Source organism: Arachis stenosperma, chromosome 1, assembly GCF_014773155.1.
Source record: "Arachis stenosperma cultivar V10309 chromosome 1, arast.V10309.gnm1.PFL2, whole genome shotgun sequence".
In the NCBI taxonomy this organism is placed as follows: Eukaryota; Viridiplantae; Streptophyta; class Magnoliopsida; order Fabales; family Fabaceae; genus Arachis; species Arachis stenosperma.
This window is the reverse complement of record NC_080377.1, coordinates 109,936,760-109,950,094: the sequence shown is the minus strand read 5'-3', so window position 1 is coordinate 109,950,094 and position 13,335 is coordinate 109,936,760. Positions and strand designations below refer to the sequence as shown.

The 13,335-nt window shown below is 44.8% G+C and overlaps 1 non-coding gene across 1 annotated transcript; it reads right to left on the bottom strand.

The window, feature by feature from the left end:
- Positions 1-12,927: 12,927 nt before the first annotated feature.
- Positions 12,928-13,035, bottom strand: LOC130949275 (small nucleolar RNA R71). Its single transcript, XR_009073358.1, has one exon. It is a non-coding gene; the product is annotated as a small nucleolar RNA R71 (small nucleolar RNA).
- Between the last annotated feature and the right edge of the window lie 300 nt (positions 13,036-13,335).

Genomic DNA, 13,335 nt, shown 5'->3' with positions numbered 1-13,335 from the left:
GCTTAGAAGAGAATTTTTGGAAAAATACTGTTCATACCCTGACCGAGCTCTCCAAACTCGGGAAGTTCGCAGAAGGTCCGACCTCGTCCCAAAGGCCCACGCCTAAGGTCGGACCTCGGACAAATAAAGAAGAAGGCCCATCAAAAAGGAACGAAGCCCAAAACCTAAAGGCCGAAAAAGGCCTAGGAAAGGCGGTTCCACAAAAGATAGAGATAAGACTCCCAAAGATAAGATAAGATAAGAATATCTTATCCAGAGAAGATCACGACCAACCACTATAAATACACTGGAGCACCCAGGTATAACTCATACTCTGATTCTACATAAAACCTGTTTAATACCCATGCTAACTTAAGCATCGGAGTCTCTTGCAGGTACCCCCCACCCTCCGGTGACGAAGGATCAGCAGTACAGCCAGTCCAACAAGTCGGACACGATAGCTCCAGCCGTCTCCCATCAGCCGGACACGTTAGCATCAACCAGTACAGAAGATCTCGTCCGAGATCGACCTCCAGTTTCAGGTAACCCTCGGAACATTGGCGCCGTTGCCGGGGACCCTGGAAGTCATCCCTTTACCATGGCGGACGACCCTCCCAACAATAACCACGCTACATCAGAACAAGAAGAGGAAATTGACACCGGAGAACGACCGGACAGCCCTCTATCACCACGCACTCCAGGAGGAAACAGACAGAATCGCCCAAAGACATCACTTCCAAACAAAAATCCACAAAATCCCGAAAAAGAAGAGAGCTCAGAAATTCTAGAAGCAGTACGGGCACAGCAAAACCGACTGAAACAACTCGAAGAGGACATAAAAAAGCAGAAAGAAACTGAACAAGATTTGAGAAGGGAAGCTCGCAAGCGCAGAGAGTTAGAAGAAAAGCTGCGGAAGATAGAGGCCGAGTTGAAAGACCGGACGGAACGCGGCACCACCCCGAAAACAACCATGATCCCTTCACGCAAGAGATCATGAAGGAGAAGGTACCGCGAAACTTCAAACCACCTGATATGGATCTCTACGACGGCACCACCGACCCAAGTCACCACCTCAGCAACTTCCGAAGCAGAATGTACCTGGTCGACGCCTCCGACGCGATTCGGTGCAAAGCCTTCCCCACCACTCTCACCAAGTCGGCCATGAAGTGGTTCGACAACCTACCACCAGGATCAATCTCCAGCTTCGAGGACCTAACCAAAAAATTCCTAACAAGGTTCTCTATTCAAAAGGACAAGGCAAAACATGCCCCCAGTCTACTCGGGATCAAACAGGGTAACCAAGAAACTCTCCGAGAATACATGGAGCGATTCAACAAAGCCTGCCTGGACATACAACACTTGCCCACTGAAGCTGCCATCATGGGACTAGCAAACGGCCTAAAAGAAGGACCATTTAGCCAATCCCTATCCAAACGATACCCGACCTCCTTATACGAGGTGCAAGAGCGGGCAGAAAAATATATCAACATGGAGGAAACCTCCCAGTTAAGAGACTCTTCTAGGAAGGAATCAACCTACCCACTCCGAGACCGAGATCGAGAACAGAAAAAGAAAGAAGAGTCCAACTCGGACAAACCGCGGAAGTACCATAGCTACACTCCCCTCCGAGTTTCCCTGGTAGACGTCTACAGAGAAGTATGCCACACCGAAAAAATCCCACCGCCCCGGCCTTTAAAACACAAGAGAGCGGGGAGAGATCGGTCCGAATACTGTGAATACCACAAGCTCTACGGTCATTCTACTAATGACTGCCACGACCTGAAGAATGTTATAGAAAAGCTAGCCAGAGAAGGAAAACTCGACAGATACATAGCGGAAAAAGGAGAAGAGACCAAAAAGAGAAGGAGGGGAGATAACGAGGATCGGGCCGAACAGACCCTGCGAACCCCTGAAAGGCACATACACATGATAAACGGAGGTTTTGCAGGCGGAGAAACATCCAGATCCTCGCGAAAAAGACACCTCAAAGAGATCTATCATGTCCGAGAAGACAATCCCCTGCCCGAGCTGCCAACCATCTCATTTACACAAGAAGATGCTCAGGGGATAATACCCGGCCACGACGATCCTATGGTGATCACCATTATCCTAGCAAACGCTAACTTACATCGAACCCTGATTGACCAAGGAAGCTCAGCAGATATCCTGTTCAAAGCGGCCTTCGACAAGCTCAGACTTGAAGAAAAAGAGCTAAAGGCCTATCCCTCCGACCTATTTGGGCTAGGGGACACCCCGATCCACCCCTTAGGATACATCTCGCTACACACTACCTTCGGAAGAGGCGAGCAATCTAAAACGTTAAGCATCGACTACATTATAGTCGACGTTACCTCAGCATACAATGCCCTCATTGGGCGACCAACCCTAAACAGACTGGCAGCTGTGGTCTCAACCCCACACCTCTGTATGAAGTTCCCTACCGCAAAGGGAATCGCCACCCTAAAAGGCGACCAAAAATTAGCACGGCGATGCTACAACGAAAGTCTAAGCCTAAAAGGGAAAGAAGTCAACACAATAGAACTCGGGCGAGTTCAAACCCGAGAAGACCTTCGGCCACAACCAGAGGGAGAAACCGAAAGGATCCAAATCGGGAACACACCTGAAAAAGTAACAAACATTGGAGCAAACCTCGAAGCAGGCCTAAAGGAGGAACTCATAACCCTCTTAAGGGAGAATTCCGACCTCTTCGCCTGGAAGGCCTCCGACATGCCAGGCATAAGTCCCGACCTGATGTGCCATAAGCTATCAGTATACCCGGGATCCAGACCCGTCCAACAGAGACGCCGGAAGCTCGGACCCGAGCGCATGCAGGCAATAGAAGAACAGGTACAAGCACTGCTAGATGCAGGATTCATTAGGGAAGTAAAATATCCCCTATGGCTCGCAAACGTGGTCCTGGTAAAAAAGCCCAACGGAAAATGGAGGATGTGCGTCGATTACACGGATCTCAACAAAGCCTGCCCCAAAGACCCATATCCACTACCAAACATCGACGCCTTAGTCGACGCAGCCTCAGGCTACAGATATCTCTCCTTCATGGATGCATACTCGGGATACAATCAAATCCCGATGTACGGACCCGACCAATAAAAGACCTTGTTCATAACCCCAAGGGCAAACTACTGCTACGTAGTGATGCCCTTCGGGCTGAAGAACGCCGGGGCAACCTACCAGAGGCTAATGAACAAAGTATTCTCAGAGCACATCGGGCTACAACTAGAAGTGTACGTCGACGATATGCTGGTAAAGACACAAGAAGACAGAAACTTGGTTCCCGACCTCACCAGTGTCTTCGGCACCCTCAGGAAACACAACATGAGACTTAACCCGACCAAGTGCACCTTCGCCGCAGAAGCCGGAAAGTTCTTAGGCTTCATGCTGACTCAAAGAGGCATCGAAGCAAACCCGGACAAATGCCAAGCGATACTCAAAATGAAGAGCCCGACGTGTATCAAAGAAGTACAACAACTAAATGGAAGGCTAGCCGCCCTATCAAGATTCTTGGCAGGATCAGCGATAAAATCACTACCTCTCTACTCACTCCTAAAGAAAGGGAAACCCTTCTCATGGACCCCGGAGTGCGAAAAAGCCTTCCAAGAATTCAAGGAATTCCTCGGGCAGCCACCAATCCTAACCCGACCTTTAAAAGGGGAAGAGCTCGTATTATACCTCTCGGTCGGACATCGGGCAGTTGCTTCAGCATTAATACGAGAAAATGACCAAGGACAACACCCCATATACTTCGTAAGCAAGGCACTACAAGGGGCCGAATTAAACTATCAGAAAATAGAGAAATTCGCCTACGCCCTAGTATTCACGGCTCGGAGGCTCCGTCCCTACTTTCAAGCCCACACCATCAAAGTCCGGACAAACCAACCCATGAGACACATCCTACAAAAAACAGACATGGCAGGACGAATCCTACAATGGGCGGTGGAACTGTCCGAGTTCGACCTCCACTATGAAGCCCGGACTGCCATAAAATCTCAATATCTAGCCGACTTCATCGCAGAATATACTGAGACCCCGGGAACCCCACTCTCGTGGAATCTATATGTCGACGGGTCCTCAAACAAAACAGGAAGCGGAGCCGGTATTATACTCGAAAGCGACCAAGGAACACGGATAGAGCTATCCTTAAAATTCGAGTTCCAGGCTTCAAACAACCAAGCCGAATACGAGGCCCTACTAGCGGGACTAAAGCTAGCCGAAGAGGTCGGAGCCCAGAGAATCACGATCTTCAGCGACTCCCAGGTCGTCACATCACAAGTAAATGGAAGTTACCAGGCCAAAGACCCTACTATGAAAAAATACCTGGACCAAACACAGGCACAAAGGGAAGAACTCGACCTCCTCCCCGAGGTCCGAGAAAGAGCCCGAATCCGAGAAGAAGCCTTAAAACGGCGAACGGCCCTCAGATACAATCAAAAGGTAATAAAGCGAAGCTTCTCCAGTCACGACCTGATTCTAATCCGAAATGACATCGGAACACAAAAGTCGGGAGAAGGAAAGCTAGCCGCAAATTGGAAAGGGCCCTACAAGGTAACAGAAGTCTTAGGGACAGGCTACTACAAAATATCCGACCTAGAAGGCAATGAGCTGCCCAGGACCTGGCACGCCTGTAATCTAAGACGGTACTACAGCTAGAAAAACTTAACCCGAGGTGTACTCTTTTTCCCTACAAGGGTTTTTTAATGAGACACCCGGTTAAGTAGGATACCCGACCTAAAGGGTAAACACTTTATAAATATTCTTTCTTTTTAATACTAATCAAATTTCTCTATTTTCTCTTCCTCATGATGAAGCAAATCCTAGAAAGTACCCCACCAAGGCGCATTAATTTATGCTCGGCAAAACGCAAAAAATCATTTGCCAAGAGACCATACAAGGTCGGCAAAGATAAAGCGACGAGGTTCAAATTAATGTGAGAAGTTATAAAGTAACTCTGAAATGGCTCGAAAAGCCAAATAAAAAAGAGGTTACAAAAATAACTTAAAAAGGCCGACCAAACGACGAAGTCGGACCCAACAAAGGGAAAAGTTATAAAGTAACTCTAAAATGGCTCAAAAAGCCAAATAAAAAGAGATTACAGAAATAACTCAAAAGAACCGACCAACGACAAAGTCGGACCTAACAAAAAGGAGGTACTCGAGCACCCGATGTCCGAGAAAAAGCTCGGCCCGAGAAAGAAGCCTTAAAACGGCAAGAACCAGGATTTCGAAAAACGCTTACTAAAAAGTTGCTTTACAAAAAGCAACTAAAAAGTACAAAGCGAAAAGAACGAAATCGAAAGAAGTTTCAAAACGCTAGCTAAAAAGTTGTTATCCGAAAAACAACTAAAAAGCACGAAAGCGGAGACATAAAGTCAAAACGCTAGCTAAAAAGTTGTTATCCGAAAAACAACTAAAAAGCACGAAAGCGGAAACATAAAGTCAAAACGCTAGCTAAAAAGTTGTTATCCGAAAAACAACTAAAAAGCACGAAAGCGGAGAAATAAAGTCAAAACGCTAGCTAAAAAGTTGTTATCCGAAAAACAACTAAAAAGCACGAAAGCGGAAACATAAAGTCAAAACGCTAGCTAAAAAGTTGTTATCCGAAAAACAACTAAAAAGCACGAAGGCAGAAACCAAAGGTCAAAACACAAACACCGCATAATAAAGTCACCACAAGTGGCTAAATAAAAGCAAAAGGTGTCCAAAAGTGTTCACAAAAGCCATCCAACAAAAAGCCCACAGACCGGGCAAACCACTAAAAAGATCACAGAGGATCAAGGTCCTTTCCGGTCTCCGCATCAACAGAAGGCTGCGGAGGGAACATCGAAATTGGGACTGCATCGACAGCACCATCATCCCGGCTTGAAACCTCCACACCAGATCTATCCTCAGCCAAAGGTGAAGTCGGGTTCACAACCGGAACCTCGGGGTCGGACACCGGAGCCTTGTGGTCGGACACCGGAACCTCATCCTCGGCAGGAGCAGGAACAATCTTTCCCTCCACAACAATGTTTTCCGTACTGAATAAGCTCAGATCCAGGTCGGGAGCCAGAACCCGGACCTGATCCCTCAAATTCACAAACATAGCATCCATACCCTTGGCCACATTATCTTCCAGCTCGTAAAAATCATCCCGAGCAGACTGCAACTTCTCCTTCGTCTCCACAAGCTCGGCATACAGCTTAGTATAGTTCTCCGTCGCCACCCTCGCCATCTCCTCAGAAGTCTTCGCCGCCGCCACAGCCGCGGTGGCCCTAGTTTTCTCTTCCTCCAAAGAGGCCTCCAGCTCAGTAATCCTGGCAGCCTTCAGTTGACTAATCTTATCAAGCTCGGACCGTGCCTTCTCAAGTCGGGAGCTGGTCGCCCCAAGGGGAGCTTTCTTGAACTCCCGAGCAATAGCGGCATGAAGACTAGCCATCCGAACACAGCTCCGCGCCATATACTGAAAGTGATGCTCCATAGACGCATCATCAGTAGAAATAAAGGTCTGGGGGAGAATGTGCTGCTCAATCCAACCAAGAGCGTCAAAATCCTTATCATTGAAACCGGCAAGCTCTTGAGAGGTCTTCTGTTTCTTGGGGGGAGGACCCGAGGTCGAAGACGGGGAAAGGTGATCGGGTCCGGAGGTCGGAGGATCTTGAGTTATAGCTCGGAACTGAGGAGTCGGAATGGTCTTCGACCGAGTCTGAACACCCACGGTAGTCTTCTGCGGAGAAGATCGGGCAGAAGCCTCAGCCTCGATATTCCGAGCAGCCGCAGACTTCTTCGACCGACGAAGGAACTTCATGGAATCAGCCTGAGAAGACATCTCTGCAGAAACAAAAGAAAGGGATTATCACAATAGAAAAACCTCCAAAACGAAGCCAAAATACTAAGATGAAATCTCAAAGAGGTCGGGAACTACCTAACTCGGAACGGAGAAGGCTTGGATCTCCCAACATTTTCTTCGTATCCAAGTGAGGTGCCCGACCCCATAAACTGCTCAACACACCCACAAAAGCCTGCTCCACCTCATCTAGACTCTCAAAAGTATACTTAACCGACACTACATTCTCCTGCCAACAAAGAGGAAAAGAAGGCTCCCCACTCTCATCTAGAAAGAAAGGTCGGACATCTCCAGCAGCCCGGACCTTGAAATAGTAGTTCTTGAAATCATGAAACGACTCATCATACAAGGTACAAAACTTCTTTCCCTGGTTAGCCCTAAAAGAGACCCAGGACACCTTCCCAGCACCCGACCCCGGCTTCGTCAACACGAACAGATAGGAAAAAAGAGAAACAGAAGGGGAGACGCCCAAAAACTGACACAAAAGTTGAAACAGCTTTAAAAACGCCCAAGAATTTGGATGGAGTTGCGTAGGGGCAAGGTTACAAGACCAAAGGACCTCGGACTCCAAGTCGGTAAAAGGAAGTCGTACACCCAGCTTAGAGAAAAAACAATCGTAAGCATAAAAGAATAGCTTCTCGGAACTTTCTAAAGGCGGGAAGCACACTCTCTCCTCGGACTCCGGGGCTACTAGCTCATAATCCCGCTCAGACTCCCTGTTCTCACAAATACTACACTCCCTACGGAACCTAACTAGATACTCAGAATCTACAACAGAAGGGACCCTTAGAGGAACAGGATCTACCCAACCAAGACCACTCGGAATCTTGGTCGACATTGCTTGAAACACCTTTCGAGACATAAAAAATCTTGCCTACAAAGAAGAATACAACAGCAAGCCAAAAATCACATAATAGGCAGACAGCAAAAAACCCATTCAGCAGAAGCAAGAAAACAAAAGTTCTTTTAGAAGAAAAAATGCAGTAACCCGAAAACAAAGTACCAAGAGAAAAGAGCCCCCCCCCCACATACAAGCAACCAAAACAATGGCGGCGCCTCTTTTCGGGGCAACCCCAGCATAGAAGAAAAAGAAACAAAAGCATATGTGCACAGCGAAAGTAAAGACGAGAAACAAACCTGGAAGAAAGGAAGAAGACGACGAGCTCCGATGCAAGAAGAACGAAAAACAACGCACAGAAAGAATCGGAGAAGAAGAACAGAGAGAAAGAAGGAAGATGCTCGAAAGAGAGGTGGCGAAAAACCCAGAAAAAGGGAAAGGGAACAGAATAAACAAAGAAAATGAGGAAAGGGGCAAATAAATAATGCCTTCACAGAGCCCGAACGGAAATCGAGGAGAAACGGTAAAAAGCAATAAATGCTGAAACGGCCATTTTCAAATTTTGAAAAGACGACTATGCCCGAGCTCGACCTCTCAAAAGGACGAACTCGGACAGGGGCACTGTTCATACCCTGACCGAGCTCTCCAAACTCGGGAAGTTCGCAGAAGGTCCGACCTCGTCCCAAAGGCCCACGCCTAAGGTCGGACCTCGGACAAATAAAGAAGAAGGCCCATCAAAAAGGAACGAAGCCCAAAACCTAAAGGCCGAAAAAGGCCTAGGAAAGGCGGTTCCACAAAAGATAGAGATAAGACTCCCAAAGATAAGATAAGATAAGAATATCTTATCCAGAGAAGATCACGACCAACCACTATAAATACACTGGAGCACCCAGGTATAACTCATACTCTGATTCTACATAAAACCTGTTTAATACCCATGCTAACTTAAGCATCGGAGTCTCTTGCAGGTACCCCCCACCCTCCGGTGACGAAGGATCAGCAGTACAGCCAGTCCAACAAGTCGGACACGATAGCTCCGGCCGTCTCCCATCAGCCGGACACGTTAGCATCAACCAGTACAGAAGATCTCGTCCGAGATCGACCTCCAGTTTCAGGTAACCCTCGGAACAAATACTTTCCAGCTAAAGTTACTGATAGATTGAGGAAAGAAATTTTCATGATTATTCAAGGCAAATCCGAGACTCTCTACGAATATTGGGAGCACTTCAACAATCTTCTGGAAGCATGTCCCCACCACATGATTGACAAGTTGGTGTTGCTCGGTGATGAGCGGATAATTTATACGCTTTTTGGCATTGTTTTTAGTATGTTTTTGGTAGTTTTAGTTGAGCTTTTATTATATTTTTATTAGTTTTTAGTTAAAATTCACTTTTCTGGACTTTACTATGAGTTTGTGTGTTTTTCTGTGATTTCAGGTATTTTCTGGCTGAAATTGAGGGATCTGAGCAAAAATCTGATCCAGAGACTCAAAAGGACTGCAGATGCTGTTGGATTCTGACCTCCCTGTACTCGAAGTGGATTTTCTGGAGCTACAGAAGCCCAATTGGCGCGCTCTCAACGGCGTTGAAAAGTAGACATCCTGGGCTTTCCAGCAATATATGATAGTCCATACTTTGCCCAAGATTTGATGGCCCAAACCGGCGTTCAAAGTCACCTCAAGAAATCCCAGCGTTAAACGCTGGAACTGGCACCCAAATGGGAGTTAAACGCCCAAACTGGCATAAAAGCTGGCGTTTAACTCCAAGAAGAGTCTCTACACGAAAATGCTTCAATGCTCAGCCCAAGTACACACCAAGTGGGCCCGGAAGTGGATTTTTATGTCATTTACTCATCTCTGTACACCCTAGGCTACTAGTTTTCTATAAGTAGGACCTTTTGCTATTGTATTTATATCTTTAGACTTTGGTAGCTATCTTCGTTTTATGCTATCTTAGATCATTGGGAGGCTGGCCATTCGGCCATGCCTAGACCTTGTTCTTATGTATTTTCAACGGTGGAGTTTCTACACACCATAGATTAAGGTGTGGAGCTCTGCTGTACCTCGAGTATTAATGCAATTACTATTGTTCTTCTATCCAATTCCGCTTGTTCTTTGTCCAAGATATCACTTGTTCTTCAACTTGATGAATGTGATGATCCGTGACACTCATCATCATTCTCACTCATGAACAAGGTGACTGACAACCACTCTTGTTCTACAAGCAACAAAGGCTCTAGTGAATATCTCTTGGATTCCTGATAACACGATGCATGGTTGATCGCCTGACAACCGAGTGCTCGCCTGACAAACGAGCCAACCATTCCGTGAGATCAGAGTCTTCGTGGTATAGGCGAGAACTGATGGCGGCATTCAAGAGAATCCGGAAGGTCTAACCTTGTCTATGGTATTCTGAGTAGGATTCAATGATTGAATGACTGTGACGTGCTTCAAACTCCTGAAGGCGGGGCGTTAGTGACAGACGCAAAAGAATCACTGGATTCTATTCCGGCCTGATTGAGAACCGACAGATGGATAGCCGTGCCGTGACAGGGTGCGTTGAACATTTCCAATGAGAGGATGGGAGGTAGCCACTGACAACGGTGAAACCCTTGCATAAGCTTGCCATGGAAAGGAGTAAGAAGGATTGGATGAAGACTGTAGGAAAGCAGAGAGACGGAAGGGAAGGCATCTTCATGCGCTTATCTGAAGTTCCTACCAATGAATTACATAAGTATCTCTATCTTTATCTTTTATGTTATTTTCGTTCATCACCATATACATTTGAGTCTGCCTGACTAAGATTTACAAGATGACCATAGCTTGCTTCATAGCAACAATCTCCATGGGATCGACCCTTACTCACGTAAGGTATTACTTGGACGACCCAGTGCACTTGCTGGTTAGTTGTGCGAAGTTGTGTAATGCCATGGAATTGAACTACCAAGTTTTTGGGGTTCATGACCGGGGATTATGAGAGTTGTGAAAAGTATTGTTCACAATTTCGCGCACCAAGTTTTTGGCGCCGTTGCCGGGGATTGTTCAAGTTTTGAGCAAGCTTTTTGTCCGGTAACATCAGTGTCAAGATCCGGCAACAAGCACCAAGTTTTTGGCGCCGTTGCCGGGGATTGTTTTGTGTATGGACAACTGACGGTTCATCTTGTTGCTTAGATTAGGTATTTTTTTTTTCGAAATTCTTGAAGAAAAATTCTAGAGTTTCATGATGATTTGTTGAAATCTGGCTGGCTGAGAAGCCATGTCTAATCTGATTGGACCGAGGTTTCAACTTATCATCACAAGAGCTTGTTGATTTTTATCAATCTTGCTTTTGGAGCAGTGATCTGCTAAGGCTTGGCTGGCCTCTGGCCATGTCTAGTGTTTTGGACCGAAGCTTTCTTTGAAAGCTTGGCTGGCTGTGAAGCCATGTCTAATTCCTGGACCGGAGTCTTAGACTAGCATTGCACTGATTCCTGGAATTCTCATTAAGAATTTTGATATCTTTTTCCACTTAATTTTCGAAAAACACAAAAAAATCAAAAAAATCATAAAATCCAAAAAATTTCTTGTTTGAGTCTAGTCTCATCTTAAGTTTGGTGTCAATTGCATGCATGTGTCTTAAGGATCTTCAAGTAATTCTTGATGATTTCTTACTCTGATCTTTGAATTCTTTTGGCTTGAGTGTTTATGTGTCTCATATAGTGTCAGTAGTATACAAACTGCTAAGTTTGGTGTCTTGCATGCATTGTTATTTGATTCTTGTTGCATTTTGATTATTAAAAATCCAAAAATATTTTTAATTGGTGTCTTTTCAAGTCAATAACACAAAGAATTGAAGATTCAGAACATACAGCAGAGGAATTGCACAGAAAAAGCTGGGCGTTCAAAACGCCCAGTGAAGAAGGACAGACTGGCGTTTAAACGCCAGCCAGGGTACCTGGTTGGGCGTTTAACGCCCAAAAAGGGTGTATTTTGGGCGTTAAACGCCAGAATGTGCACCATTCTGGGCGTTTAACGCCAGGATGGCACTAGGGGGAAGATTTTGTTTTCAAAATCAATTTTTTTTCAAGTTTTCAAAGTTTTTTCAAAATCAAATCTTTTTCAAATCATATCTTTTCAATCAAATGTTTTCAAAATCAATTTCTTTCCTTTTTCAAAGATACTTACTAACAATTAATGATTTGATTGAACATCTCAAATTTGTTGCATTTTCTGTTGAGAAAGGTTTAATGTTTGAATCATATCTTTTCTTGTTAGGCAAGTCACTAATTTTCAAAATCAAATCTTTTAAAATTATTTTCAAAACATATCTTTTAAAATTGTTTTCAAATCATATCTTCTCAATCACATTTTTTTTAAACCAATCATATCTTCTCAACCACATCTTTTTCAAAATAGTTCTCAATCAAATCTTTTTAACTTCTAATTTCAAAATCTTTTTCAAAAATCACTTGATTTCTCTTCCACTTTCAATTTTCGAAAATTATCAATCAATTTTTCAAAATGTTTTTAAAATCTTCTTAATTTAATTTTCGAAAATCCTCTTCCCTCTCTCTCACATCCTTCTATTTATGGAGTACTACTCCTTCTTAATGCACAATTCGAACTCTATCTCATCAAGTTCGAATTCTTCTACCTTCTTTCTTCTACTTTTCTTTTCCTCTGACACTTTAAGGAATCTCTATACTGTGACATAGAGGATTCCACATTTTCTTTTTCTCTTCTCTTTCATATGAGCAGGAGCAGAGACAAAGGCATTCTTGTTGAAGCTGACCCTGAACCTGAAAGGACCTTGAAGAGAAAGCTAAGAGAAGCTAAAGCACAACTCTCTGTTGAGGACCTGACCGAATTCTTCAAGGAAGAAGAACCCATGGCAGCCGAAAACAACAACAATGCCAACAATGCAATGAAGGTGCTGGGTGACTTTACTGCACCTACTCCCGACTTCTATGGGAGAAGCATCTCTATCCCTGCCATTGGAGCAAACAACTTTGAGCTCAAGCCTCAATTAGTTTCTCTAATGCAACAGAATTGCAAGTTCCATGGACTTCCAATGGAAGATCCTCATCAGTTTTTAGCTGAGTTCTTGCAAATCTGTGACACAGTCAAGACTAATGGGGTTGACCCTGAGGTCTACAGGCTGATGCTATTCCCTTTTGCTGTAAGGGACAGAGCTAGAATATGGTTGGATTCACAACCTAAAGATAGCCTGGACTTTTGGGAAAAGCTAGTCAATGCCTTCTTGGCAAAGTTCTTTCCACCTCAAAAATGGAGTAAGCTTAGAGTGGAAGTCCAAACCTTCAGACAGAAGGATGGAGAATCCCTCTATGAAGCTTGGGAAAGATACAAACAATTAATCAGAAAATGTCCCTCAGACATGCTTTCTGAATGGAGCATCATAGGTATTTTCTATGATGGTCTCTCTGAACTATCCAAGATGTCTTTGGATAGCTCTGCTGGAGGATCTCTTCATCTGAAGAAGACGCCTACAGAAGCTCAGGAACTAATTGAAATGGTTGCGAATAACCAATTCATGTACACTTCTGAAAGAAATCCTGTGAACAATGGGACTAGTCAGAAGAAAGGAGTTCTTGAGATTGACACTCTGAATGCCATATTGGCTCAGAACAAAATATTGACCCAACAAGTCAATTTGATTTCTCAAAGTCTGTCTGGAATGCAA